Source organism: Sciurus carolinensis, chromosome 2 (genome assembly GCF_902686445.1).
Source record: "Sciurus carolinensis chromosome 2, mSciCar1.2, whole genome shotgun sequence".
NCBI lineage: Eukaryota > Metazoa > Chordata > Mammalia > Rodentia > Sciuridae > Sciurus > Sciurus carolinensis.
In genome coordinates, this window is record NC_062214.1 from 133843805 (window position 1) to 133858057 (window position 14253).

Consider the following 14253-nt stretch of genomic DNA (forward strand, 5'->3'; position numbering starts at 1 on the left):
TTTTAAGGCTTTTTTCTGTGAGGTATGGCTCCTGATACACTTTAAAAGATGACATTTCCCCCCCCCATTATTTATTTGTAGATACAGAAGCAATCACAGACTTCAGGCTCCCAATTCCCATTTTCAGATTTCTATTGGTACAGAACACAGTGAACTTTATTTTTTGAAAAAAGCAAGTAACACAAAAACAAGTGGTATCTTATTTGTAGTTTTAGACTATTAATAAGTGGCAAAATCCTAAATTTTTACCATGTCCTATAATTAAAAATTACATCTTTTTTGTCTTAATGTTCCCTTTAAACACCCTGACTTATTTAGCTTCAGTTTATGTTAATATATGCCCATGGTTAAAAATTTTCTGATTATTTAGGAAATAATTTAAAATTGTCTCTAGGGTGGCCACTTATATAGCATTTAACATTAAATAAGGTTATGACTTTGAATTGACACGTATTTTTATGGGGTTTTAGTACAAAAATACAAAAGATACATTTAAGTGTATTAACTTTGCAACCTATATAAGTGATTAAGTACCAATGAGATTAGTAGCACATTTTGGTGGTTTCACCTCCCTCTCCCCAATTTTATTCTCTTCTCTTTTTATTCTTTCCCCCCTGTGTTTATTTTCATTGCAAGTTTTTTTCCCAGCGAATTTTTCCTTGCTTATCCTTTGCACCTGAAATAAAGAAGTACCTATAGACCTTAACCTGGTCTTAAATCTGGTTGGTAGTATTCAGTTGCAAGGGAGTGGCTGGAATAAGGAATTTTAGGGAGTAAGAGACACATAGAGAAATTTGAAATTCCTTTTCTGCTAATAAGTTTACCTTTGAGAAGTACGGAGAGTGGCGGGGCAGGGGGAAGGAACAAACGAACAGAACTTCTGCTGGAATATTGTGACAGATTTACTGACAAATATTTTCTAACAGATTTTTACCAACAGGCAGTTTTTGTTTTCTTTACTGACAGACCGTAAATGTACTCTGGTTGGCAGCAGCTGCACCATTATAACACTAAAAAGCAACCTCGGCTAACTTCAGTACCTTATGTAACATAAGAAATACAGAATAACTTGAATTTTAGACTTGATGTTAACTTTACTGATGATAAACAATTTTCAATGCAGGATATAAATCTTTCTTCAAAGAGAAATTCTCTCCAAATTACTTCTTTCTTTCAGACTTAACAATGAATTGGGGCAGATTAGTGTTTTTGTTCATTCTTTTATCTGCTGACAACTATTTTAAGACCTCTGTGTAAAACAGATTCTGATGACCTTGGGAAAGTCACAGGACCTCAGTTTCTTTCTTGGTAAGAGCAAAGCATGTTTCTAGAAGTCTCAAAAAACACTGAATATATTTAAAGCTGTATAATAAAAGCCAGGTGGCCGATAGTTCTTAAAGTTGAGCTGGTGGTGGCGTGAGCTGGGGTCTTCTGCATCCTAAATTAACCCACCCCAAATCTTCGCTCTTCAACTTCTACAAGAAAGGACTGAATCAAGGGCCTGCGTTCCTGTACGGTGTAGGAGAAATGGACTCTTCTCGCCCTCGCGGAGTTCTGGTTTCTGGGGTGAGTGTGGCACCAGGTCCTGGGCGGGTGATGTCTGTAAGTTGGCGAGCGGTTCCCCAGGCAGGAAACTGGCTGCACACCCAGACGCGTACACGCGAACATGTCTCTGCGAACGAGCTTGGACGTATATTTTCCTCCTCTGCATTTTTTAATGCTCAGAGATCATAGAGGGGTTTATCGAGAAGCATTCAGGTGCCTGTGCCATGTTCTACAACGGCTAAAACATCAGGCTCCTTTTCAGTACTGCGGTCTGCTCTGAGTTACGGCCAGAAACCGGAACGAAGGAAAGGGAGAAAGCTGAGGAGGTTCGGAGAGACCGCGCACGGCATGCAGCTTCTAAAGCGTGGAGGATGGGACCGAGGAGGAGCAGAACACGGAGAAAGAGGAAAGCTGAGGGAAAATACTCACGCCAATGGGTAAAAGGGAAAAGGTGAGAAGGAATGGAGTAGGAGAGGGAACCAATGGATGGGAGAGGCGGAGGAAGAGGGGGGAGGGGCAGAAGCCAATGGGGGAGCGGGGACGCGAACGAGGACGCGCCCCGCGCGCTCCCTCCCCTCCCTCCGGCTCCATCGCTCGCGCCTTCTCAGGCTCCCGGGAGACGAGGGCAGGGGCGGGGCCGAGCCGGGCGCGCGGCGCGGGAGGCGTCGAGGGGTGAGGGCGGCGGAGGTGGGGGATTGTGGGGCGGGCGGCACGGGCGCGCGCGCGCGCGCCTCCGACCCTGGCTGCGCCGCCGCTCCGCCCCCGGCCGGGTGTGTGGCTGTGCGCGCGCGCGTGCGTTCTGGCGGTGCGCGCCGGGAGAGATGCTGAGGTAAAGTTCGGGAGAGAGGGAGAGAGATCCGTCAGCGCGAGGGAGCCCGAGTGGCCGCCATTACTGAGCCCGGCGCGGCGGCGGGCGCAGGGGAAGGGGGGAGGGACGGGGCCGCCGCTGGTGGCGGGGAGGGAGGGCGGGTGGGTTACCAGGCTGCGGGTGCCGTAGGGCTCAGGGTTTCGGGGCGTGTGTGTTGGGGAGGGCGGGGGGAGGTGGCTGAAGGGACGCGGCGCTTGGTGAGCGCGCCGGGGGCGAGAGGCGAGCAGAGTGAAGGAGGAGGCGGCGGCGGCGGGAGCGCTCCCCAGGAATGTCGCTGCCGCCGCCACCGCCGGGGCCGCTGCCGTTGAGGAGGAGCCGGAGGAGACCGACGTTGTTAGGTAGGACCTTGCGACCCCCCAGCTCCTCGGGCCTGCCCGTCCCCTCCTCTCCTCGACAGGGACCCTCCCGCCGCCTGCTGCCCCGCTCGGTCGCAGCCGCCGGTTGTAACCAGTTCGGGGGGCTGGGGCCCCGCGGCCGCTGAGGGAGCCCGGCGCCGCGGTCGGTCCTCGCAGGCCGGACGGGGGTCGGCGGCGGCGGCGGGGATACGGTCGGCTTGAAGGGCAGAGAGGCGGGGAGGGGCGCTTTCTCTACAGGTGACGGGGCTGGGGTCGGCGGAGGCCTGGTGGTGGCCCGGGATCGCGGCGGCCCCGCCAGGCGTCCGCTCTCGCTGGCCGCCCTGACTTGCCCTGGTCTGGGAGGGTACGCGGGGAAGGAAGGTGGCTGTGTCTGCTGGCTGGGCTGCCGCTCTTAACGAGTTCCACCTGGAGCGGGGAGCGGGGGTGGGCGCAGATTCGCGGAAACAGGATCTCGGTTGCAAACTTAAACGCCTTTCAGGGGGATCGGCCCTTTCACTTTTTCCTTATCTCCCCGACTCCTCCCTGGGTTCTCTTCTCCAAATTCCCTTCTGCTGCTTCAGCTTGGGGTAGGGTGTGAGAAGTTGCACTGCGCAACCGAAACACTGAGTCCAGTCGGTTGACTACGTAAGGTTGGGTCTTTGATATTGAGTTTTCGGTAGAATAACCTCTAGCTTCTCCCTGGTTCCACTAAAGAAAAGTATCGGGGTGGGGGTGGGGAGCTGCGCGGGAGCGCGCGTGCACTTATCCACACATAAATACACACTCACACCCTCCCTCTACAGTGTTATTAGAAATGCAAGTGAGGTGGAGGCTCTGAGTGTAGCTGAGGCCGAAAGGTGTTCGCAAGTAAGGGCAAACTATTAGGACGGTTAATATAATTCCAAGAAAGTTGCAGGGGAGACGCTTATACTTTTACCATATGATAGAAGTCCAGTTTGTATGATAGAAATCCAGTTTGGGCCAATACTTAGAAAATGGGATTTTAAATATTTTAAATCCACATCAAAATAGCCGTATACCTGGGTTTGTGCGCGCATTTAAAAATTTCTGTTAACATCGATAATTTAGTTTTTAATTTTAGATAGATAGGAAGCAGCGACAACATTTTAAAAATGTTCACATGTAAAACAGGAATATCTCTCTGTATTTACTAGCCTTTGCATGTGATGCCTTCTACAGGTGTTGGGGGAGGGAGGAGGTTTGCCGGTTCCACTTAAAACCCAAACCAATGTTCTATTTAAACAGAATTTTAGGGAATGTTTATTTGTATTGAGAATCTCATTCACTTCTTGGAAGATTTCTCTAAATCTACATTTAAAGTGACTCCTAGCAAAAATATCATCTAGATGGCAGCTATTCCGAAAAATATTTTGGTTTAAAACAGACTAGTAAAATGTGTTTGGGAATGTTTTACTGCAGATTCCAGTTATCCGTACTTTAATATGATGAAATGGCATTCACTATTTTTAGATGTCCATACTAACGGTATAGGTAACCTACTAGACGGTTTCCCGAGCAAATTTTGCTTCCATTTAAAATTACTTTCTCATTTTTTTGCTCTTTCATCTATTTTTTGTAATTGACCCACATATTTAGAATCTGGTAAATAGAGCAGAGGAAGAGAGTGGTGTGGGTCACCAAAGACTTTCAAAGGCATTGGAACACTTTATAACTAAAAATATTGGATTGAAAGATTGGAATGCATAATACTTTGACTTTCAAGAAATAGCACAATTTATCTGATTGACTCAGAACAGAATCAGAATACAGATTATAGGTAACTTGATTCGATGATTTTGCATACACTACATTTTTCAAACCAGGTCAACATCTTACTTTACAAATCTTTGTATATTAATTATTAAGAGATATGAGCAGTGGGATTGATTACACTTTGATAGGAATAGTTACAGAATTGTTATCTTTATCAGTTTTTTGTTAGTATCCTCCCCCATTTAAACTACTTTAGCTGTTCAAAATATGTATTACAAATTTAATATCTTAACTCTGTCAAAAGGTATTTACCCTAAATGTTTTGAGAACCATCTCTCCTCCTTTACCTCTTTTTCTTTGAAAGATAGGTTTGGTACACTTACTCTTTTGGAGAAAATGAATTGTTTTGACTTTGAAATTTAAAATTTTCTATTAAATTAATTATTTGCATTCCTTTTTTTGGGTTTGAAGTTATGGTGCAGCTGAGAGTAATAGTTTTTTTTTTAATTAAAAAGTATTTTTCATGAAGACACTACTAAACTTTTCAGCATTGATGTAAGGTAAGTATTACCTTGGTTTTCACAGCTTAAATATCATAGCATAATAGGGATTTTCTTAGTAGCTATAGAATAAGTTTTATCACAACTGAAGTTTGCAGAGATACTGTTTGAAAACTATCCCATTAAGATCCTGTTGGTTTTTTTCTTTATACATCAAGAAAGGATGCAGATAATTGACTCCAGAAGCATTGTTCGGTTTTAGTAGTATCTAGGTTCCTGAAGAATGTTTGTAATATACATTTAAAGTTTACCAGCAGAATTTGATTTCTAAAAGAACTGTGAGAAAATTTGTTAACGTGATCCATCATTTGGTAATTTGAGTAATGAAGCTCTTAACCTGTTTATGTGTAGGCTTTTGTGGATTATTTTATCCAACTAGGAAAAAATTTAGAAATTAAGAAAAAATAGTTCAATGCTAAGAATTTTAAGTGTGAACTTTAAATGACTTTCAAATTCTGTTCCCTTGGACCTTGGTTTTTTCCTTAGATGCCTTGAAACATCCTCTTAAAAGCAACCTCTCCAAACCAAGGCAGCTTCTATTTTTATCTAGTACTTAAATATAAGAATACACTTTTAAAAAGTTTATTCGTGTTAAAAAATGTTAAAACTTGATTTGTTATCATTAATTCAGATTACTTTTATTTAGCATTTACTATATGCCTAACCCTGGGAAACAAAGATAAAGTGTAGCTCAAGCTTGAGCTTAAGAGGTAGTAATTATAAAGTAGTAAACAGTACTAAAAGGTGCAAAAAAGAGAATAGCTATTTGTATCAGGGCCTGTTTAGTGAAATCAGACATTTAATTTCACTGTTTTAACTGCATGTGGGAGTTTGTGAGACAAATAAAGATAGTCTTTTTATTTATTTTTCACTGTTTTTAGATGCTCGCTGTGGATTATAATTCTTGAGAATATGCAGTGAAGTGGAACAGATTGTTAATTTTTGATGCTACCTGTAGGCTTCACTCCTTATAATCAGCTATTAATTGGGGATATATAACAGTTATATATAACTGTAATTTTATAGTTAAAGTGACTAATATGTGTCACTTGGTTAGATTTCTGTTTTTCATTATGAAGAGTTAATAGTAAAAGTGAGTTTTAATTTTTCTAGCATCAGATTAGATTTAATCTATTTTATAATCCCTGACCATTCTTTATTGAGCAGCTAGGCACTGTGAGTGATAAAACAAAGAATAAAATATTGCTTCCTTAGAAACTCCCATCAGAGCTTACAGTTTTGATGGTGAGAGCAAGAGAGCACATGTTAAATGCCAGTTTGGTATAGAATAGATACTCTGTATGTGCAGGGAAGTATATTACTGATTTAAAATTGAGTATAAAGGGAGTTAGATAAAAGAGGTAGTACTTAAGAGTAGTTTAAGATTTGGGATAGTGGGGAGGGGAAACATTTAGGTACATTAATAACAGTTGACATGAAGTTTAAGTACAGATTGGCAAGTGAGATGAAAATATAAGGTAAAAATGTAAGAGCATTAGTTTTACCTGATAAACCAAATTGAAAGATTTAGGTAAGTATTAACGTAAGGGTAATAAATGGGATGGTGGAGAAAAAAAATACATATAACTGCTTATTCTAGTTGCTGTATTAGACACTGTCCGATAGTCTTAGAAAAATGCTCTGTCTTCCAATATGGTATGCTTTGTCCATTTTCTTGTTAATCATGTCCTCTTACTGATCAAAATTGTATGCTAATTCTCTCTATATCTCTTTCCAGAGCCATGATAATTTTTGATGTCGTGGTTGACTCTAGATAACATGTAGAAAATTAATATTGCTATTGTCTAGGGAATTGAAAAATTCAAATTTCTGCTCTTCTCTGTTTTACTCTTCTATGTTATTTAACCATGTAACTGTTCAGATGTTTTTAAGAGTAATAAATGTTCTTTTGGATGGTTTTCTGTGGTTTTACAGTCTTGAAGTTTGTTACTCATCTTGACCTTACCTCATTTCATTGCTAAAACTTAATTTGTCTTTGGAAATAACACCTGAAACCTGGGGTGATATCACCATTTGTTGCTAAAACTGAATAGTTTTTCATTAGGAACTACTAATTCATTTGTCTTTTATTTCTTATGTTCAGTGACCAGTCACCAAGCTCTGTCTTAGATTGCTCTTTTCAGTTCTGTTATGATAGTTCAGGTACTTCAAGCTAGCCATATTCTTGGGCTTTGTGTCTCACCATATCCAATCTTGTATTCCACTTCTTGACTATGCTTATTTCAAGGTCCTGTTAACCCTTGAAGATGATAGTCATATTTTATCTTCAACCTAATTATTTTCCAGTATGGCTCAGTCACTCCATTTCTAATCACACACCTGGAATAACTTTAGTTTTTAAACTAAATCCAGTCTGTTTTCCAAGATTCACTCAGATCCTTTCTAGTCTGTGAAACTTTTTAAAAAATAATTGTAGATGGATACAATACCTTTATTTTTATTTATTTATTTCTATGTGGTGCTGAGGATAGAACCCAGTGCCTCACCCATTGGAGACAAGTGCTCCACCCCTGAGATGAGATACAACGCCAGTCCCATCACAGAAACTTTTTAATCTATTTTAGGGTTTGTAAACTGTAGTATTTTGGCTAATCTGCTCTGCTACCTATTTTTACATAATGGCTTTTTACATGTTTAAATGGTTGTGGAAAAAATTATGAGAGTACTGTTCTGTTATGTGAACATTAACATGAATCTAAAATCTGTGTACCTGAATAAAGTTTTATTGTAATGTTACAATAGTCATTTATTTTAGTACTCTCTGACTGCTTTTGCACTATGCCTGCATAGTCAAGTCGTGTGACTGACACTGTATAGTATGCCTGGTTCTTCACAGAAAAAGGAAAAAAAATCCAAATCCTGATCAATTCCAGCTTGTACTTAACTTACCTTTCATTTCCTTAAATTCCTATTTATTTATCAACTATGTGGTGTAGCACATTGCCTTTATCTCCTCAGTCATGGTACTACAAATATTCTTAAAAATATGTAGTGGGGAAAGTGCTTTTCAACACTCTACCCCACTTTATTTTTGAATCCATGTTTTTAATTCTGTACCCGTTTTCCTGTGATTATTTAACCTCTGAATGTTCCCATCAGCAAGTTTTTCTCATCTTTTTTAAAGTGGCTTAAACTTACTCTGTGTATAGCATTACAATATTAAAGGTTGAATTTTGTCCACATCACTTTGTTCTCTTAAGTGGGAAATTTAAAAGGACTCAGACCTAGATTGGCTGAATGTATACTTCAATATACATGCCTTTGAACCTTCAAAACCTTTGCCATAGGGCTAAGCAGATAGTAGCTAAGCACAGTAAATACTTGGATTGTTTTCCTAGGTGATATAAATGAAATGACCTTTGATTCTTCTCTTTTCACCACAGAATAAGGAAGTGGATTGGGAAGAGTTAGGGGTAACTTATACTACAACTTTAGAAATAACACTAGAGGAGGATGTAGATAAAATAATAGGGTAGGCAGTTAACCTGTTAGGGAATAGCTTGTTAGTTTTCAGATATTTTTGGCTTTGAAAATTTTTCCAAACAGTAACTTGAAATGTCAAAAGATAAAACTCGGTAAAACGAATTACATTTGCTGAGTAGGGCTTAGGAAGCTCTCGGAGTCCCACCTGCTTTGATCCTCTTGGAAGAACTTAACTGAAATCTTGAGGCTCACTGTTCAATGTGTGTTAATAATCAAAGTACAGGTTTTTTTAATTAGTAAAAACTGGATATATATATATTTATATATATGATTTTTTTTTTTAGTTGTAGATGGACACAGTACCTTTATTTTTATGTGGTACTGATGATTGAACCTAGTGCCTCACACATGCTAGGCAAATGCTCTACCACTGAGCTACAACTCCAGCCCCTTGGACTTTTTAATATTAGAATATTCTGCCATGTTAGAGTATACAACAGCACATGGCAGTGTGTGATTTTTGTTAATTATGCCTGCAAATGTGACTTCAGAATTATCTAGTGTTTTTAGAGCTAAGTGTTCTGAGCCTGGATAGTTATTTATTTTTTATTAATGAAATTTATTGAGACCTCTATGTAGGGCACTGTTCTGTGTGCTGGTGAGAAGGTTTAAAAAATTTTTTTTTTCTGAGACTTCCAGGTTATTTAGTCATTACATAAATTGTTGACAATTTTTATTGACTCTCTTCGTTAACCTGATTATTGTCTTGTCTAAAGACTAATCCATAGGAATCGTGACTTCAAGTTTCCTCTAAACCTACAGGTTGTGTGTTTATGTAACAGAAACCTTGATTCGGTGGTAAAATAAAATATGGAATATGACTGACTCCTACAAGTATTGTTGAATTACTTATCTTATGTATGCTAAAATGTCATGTCTTTTTGCTTATCCCAGCATTGGCAAATTTGTTACTGAAATTTTAGCAACAATGAAAAAAATACATCAATATTACATTACTCATTGCTTAGTATGTTGTTTTCCTTTTTTTTTCTAATTTTTAATTCTTAAACTGTTTTGGACAAGTTTGCCTAAGATTGTGGAATATATGATAACCTTTGAGTTTGGGTCTTTTCCCAATACTTCTTTATATAAGGGATATTTTATTTATTTGACTTAAGATAGAATAGGTGATTATAAAACTTACTCTGTGTAATTAGATCTTGAACATGTAATTTATTATAATTGTGATTTTAAACACTTTAGCCAATATTTTCAATCAGTTGTGTTTAGATTATATTCACCTTCATGTTATAAAATTGGTTTTCTAAATGTTACACATAAAAATCAGGTGATTATTCTGGCTTAACGCATAACTATAGATTACAGTTTACCTTCATTTCGATGTTTTCCTTTTTGACAAAACTTTTATTTTAGTATTTGTTAGGACTCATGTGTTAAGTAACCTTTGTGTGGGAAGCACTATTCTAGCTAGTCCTGGGATATACTAGTGGAATAAACAAAGATTTGTGCCTTTCTAGCCCTTTTATTAAATCTGGAATGGGATAGGAAGAGGGGTTAATAACAAATAATAAAGAAATCAGTTGTATAATATCTTTGGAGGTATTGGGAAAAGTAAGTGCAAAAGTAGGATCACCCTTAGCATTTTGTGGTCCTCAGTGTGACTACAGTGACTACAGCAGAATGAGAATGGGGAGAATAATAAGAATGGGCCAGAGAGGTAAGAGTGTTGGAGAAGACAGATCTTATAGCAGGTCATTGAAAGGACATGGCTTTTACTTTTTTTTTTTTTTTTTTTTTAATAAGCACTGAAAAGTTTTGAACAGAATAATGGGAGACTGACTTAGATTTTAAAGGGAACACTCTAACTGCTTTGATTCGAGTAGATTGCAGGGGAAGGGGGAGATAGGAAGTATCTTGGGCCAGAGAGGATGGATGACAGTAGGATGAGGTTATAATAATAAAGCTATCAGAAATACGTACTTTAAAGATAGGGCTAATGGGAATTTCCTGACACAGCATAGCAGTTTAAAAGCATAATTTTTTAAAAAAATTATGCCTTTTATTTTATTTTGGTTCTGAAGATTGAACCCAGGGGTGCCAAACCACATCCCCAGTTCTTTTTTAATGTTTTCTTAGAAGCAGGTTCTCTTTGAGTTGCTAAGTGCCTCGCTAAGTTGGTTGAGACTGGCTTTGAACTTATGAATCCTCCTGCCTCAGCCTCCTAAGTGACTGGGAGTACAGACATGTGCCACCGCAAAATCGCACCTTTTATTAAGGAATGTGACAGTTCTGTGAAAAGGTACAAAACAGTTTTAGCTATTTAATGCTTTGAAATTAATTTTTTTCTTTTACATAGTTTGACACGTGGTGATTGTATCTGTGAGGTATCGCATAGCATTTCAATATATGCATCAGTGTGTAATGACCAGATCAAGATAATTGGCATCTCTCTCTCTTTGGGCATATATCATTTCTTTGTGTCAGAAACTTTTAAAATCTTCTCTACTAGCTATTTTTAAATAATTATTGTCAACCATAGTTATCTTACTACATATGCTATAGAACATTAGAAGTTATTTCTTCTATCTGACTGTATCCCTATGCTCATTAACCATCCTTTTCATCCCTCTTCTCACACCCTTCTAAAACTCTGATAACTACTCTTCTGTTCTCTGAAAATGTTTTGGTTTAAGTCCTGAATTATTAAAAATATTTTTCCATTCTTGAGAGTTCTTGCATAACTTCTTTTTTTAATTTGCAGAAAGCCACTACACGTCAGTAAAACTGCATTAAAGGGGGTATGTAACGTTTGAATAGCCTATTAAACTACCTTAGAAAACCTAGTTGTAGAAATAGCTTCATTTTGATAGATAATTGTAGAAGAGTTTCATTTATATACACACATTATCATTAATTTGTTAAGATTATTATTGAAATATTTCCTTGAAATAAAACAAGTTTCTAAGGGCGTCTTAAAGGCAAAATGAGAGACTGTATACTATTAAAAGCACTACTAAGATTGGGCATGAAGAGGCTTTGATCCTACAAAACATTATAATCTCATGTAGGTCATTGCTACTTTCGCTTGTTTTTTTATCAGTAAACATAAACATGATGCTAGAAGTTATGAGAACAAGGTACTATATATGAAAGCAAAATTACATAAAAAATAGAGAAGATATGCATGTTGACATAATTGGATATTACAGTTAATCATATTTGAAAGACATGTTCATCTTAACCTGTATACAGTTGAAGATAGTAGTAATTAGTTTATTAATGGGAACATAAAAGAAGGGAATTTTTTTATTCTTAACACCGAAATTAAAAATAAAACTACCTTGGTTAGTTAATGGAGGACAATTTTGATCTTAGTGTTAGAAGCCAGTGGATAACTAACATATATAAACTGTCCCATTGTCTGAAGTGAAATTCCATTATAAACCTTTTAGGGTCAGCTTCATGAGATCTGACTTTGTCCTTTGTGGTTTATTATATTACTTACCATAGTCACCCAAAAACATAGGAAAATCCTTTTGAAGACAATTTAACAATTTTTTTCTAGTCTGGGGTTTCTCAAATTTTGTTTTTTAATTTTGAAATACTTCTGACTAAATCTTCTGAGTTTAATGTGTAAATTAGGCAAAGACACTAGTCATAATTGAAAAGAAAGGACAACTATTTGCCTAACATCCTTCCTTCCCACACATAGGTGAAAGAATTTTTTCTACCATAGTTAAAAAAAAAAAAATCACTATGTTAATTTGTGTATAAGCTCTGCGACTGACTTCAAAATACCAGCAGGCAGCTTGCCTGACAGTGTTTGAGAAAAGGACTTGGGTGTTCTTCGCTGTGTCTAATTGACAGATTGTTGTGAAATGGTATGAAAACCATAAAACTCACAGAAAACTACCTTATTTTTAATTTGAACATTAATATTCATGATTGATGAATTGCCACTGTCAGGTTAATTAGGATAAGTTGAAACCTTAGTATTAAATTTATCCTCAATATTATAAGAGTTTGTCTCTTAGATAAAACATGTTCCAGTTTTCAGTGACCAATAACAGGGTGAAGACTTCATGACTCATATAATTTTAAGACCCTTTCTTTCTGAAACTCAGAAACTTTAATAATACATTTTATGATACTTTGTTTTCATTTCTACTCTTATTTTTCTAAAGCAGTAAAGTATATCTCAGTATTTGGGTATATGCTACAGAGGACCAGAAATGAGTTATTTTTTGGTGGTGTTGGGTATGGAACCCAGGGCCTTGCACAGGTTAGGCAGGCACTCCGCAACTGAACTACATCCCTAGTCCCAAGTCTTAACTTTTAATGAATAAAAATGTCCAGAATATATTGTGTTCAGGTAATCATATAAAAGAAATATTAATAAAGATGTTACTGTTTTGGTAAAGATTAGGTTTTAGTTGAAAATTTTCTTTAACACTCAAACCTTTACTACGTAGTATTGTTATTTTTCTGTTAACCTGTCTCTTGTAAACTGGAAGGCAAAAGACAGTCTTAAACATCTTTGGATTATTTCTTAGATGTTTGTGTAATAAAAAGTTTTATTTCATTATGTAATTCAAGTGTTGCTGCCATATAGTAATATTTATTCAGAAGTGAACCTAGTACATGTTTTGTTTCACTATCAAATGATTTGTTAAAATTTAATTGAGGCTGATAGAATTAACTCATAAAATATAATCTTTAGTTTTATTTTAAAAAGTTATTACAATTTTATCAGAAATATTAGTCAAGGCTTTAAATTACAAGAACAATTTCACCATTAGTGCAGCACATGTGCACTATAATCTAAATAAATGTTACCCCCAGGGAAGAAGCCAGAAATTTGGAGGGAGAGGGATAGTATGGTTTCTTCTTAAAATTTTTTGTGTCCTTTGTATATTTGTGTGTTCTATGTATATTTGTGTGAGGGAGTCTGTTAACATACATTAATGTTGATGTATGCAACTGAATCTTTTTTTCCTATCTAGTGAAATGTTGAGGTGGTAGAAGTGATGCATTGCTTTTCTTTTCTTTTCTTTTTTTTTTTTTTTTTTTTTTTTTTTTTTTTTTTTTTGTGGGACAGGTACTGGGGATTGAACTTGAGGACTTGACCACTAAGCCACATCTTCAGCCCTATTTTGTATTTTATTTAGAGACAAGGTCTCACTGAGTTGCTTTAGCACCTCACTTTTGGTGAGGCAGGCTGGCTTTGAACTTTCTATCTGCCTGCCTGAGCCTCCTGAGCCACTGGGATTACAGGCATGCACCACCACACCTGGCGATATATTGCATTAAATTTAGCCTCAAATGAAAATGAAAAATCTCTAAATAAAACTTAATTTTTAAAAGAGTAATTCATTGCTTACTTGTAAATATATAACCCAAATTAGGTCTCATAATTCTTGGAAAGCTACTCATACTCAATGTGTCTGATAATGTCAAAAATTCTACAACTATATAATCTTAAAATTATTTAGCTTGGTGCTACTCAAAACTTAAGCTGTTAATTACTCTGAAAGAAAATCCAGAAATCAGAACATTTAAAAACAATTTGACAATAACTTTATGTATCTTGAATCTAATTTAAAAATTGAGGCGTGGGTTTTTAAAAATTTATTTACTTTACAATTGGATTTAAAGATGAGAAAATAAAAATCTCTTCCATCTTAGAGTTTGAAAAGCACCAGTGTACTTAACTGCTGTCATTATTTATATTAACCTACTGACCCTG

General features: G+C 37.3%; 1 protein-coding gene across 3 annotated transcripts in view; it reads left to right on the forward strand.

Annotated features, from left to right (window-relative positions):
• Positions 1–2575: 2575 nt before the first annotated feature.
• Arhgap5 (Rho GTPase activating protein 5) overlaps positions 2576–14253 on the forward strand; it is a 77788-nt gene continuing 66110 nt past the window's right edge. Inside the window, exons 1-2 of one of the 3 annotated variants that reach the window (XM_047539145.1) lie at positions 2577–2751; positions 11269–11305. The gene's annotated coding sequence lies outside the window, so the exon portion shown is untranslated. Of the gene's footprint in view, positions 2752–11268; positions 11306–14253 lie in introns of all 3 variants that reach the window. The other 2 variants (XM_047539146.1, XM_047539144.1) reach the window with 2 other exon arrangements.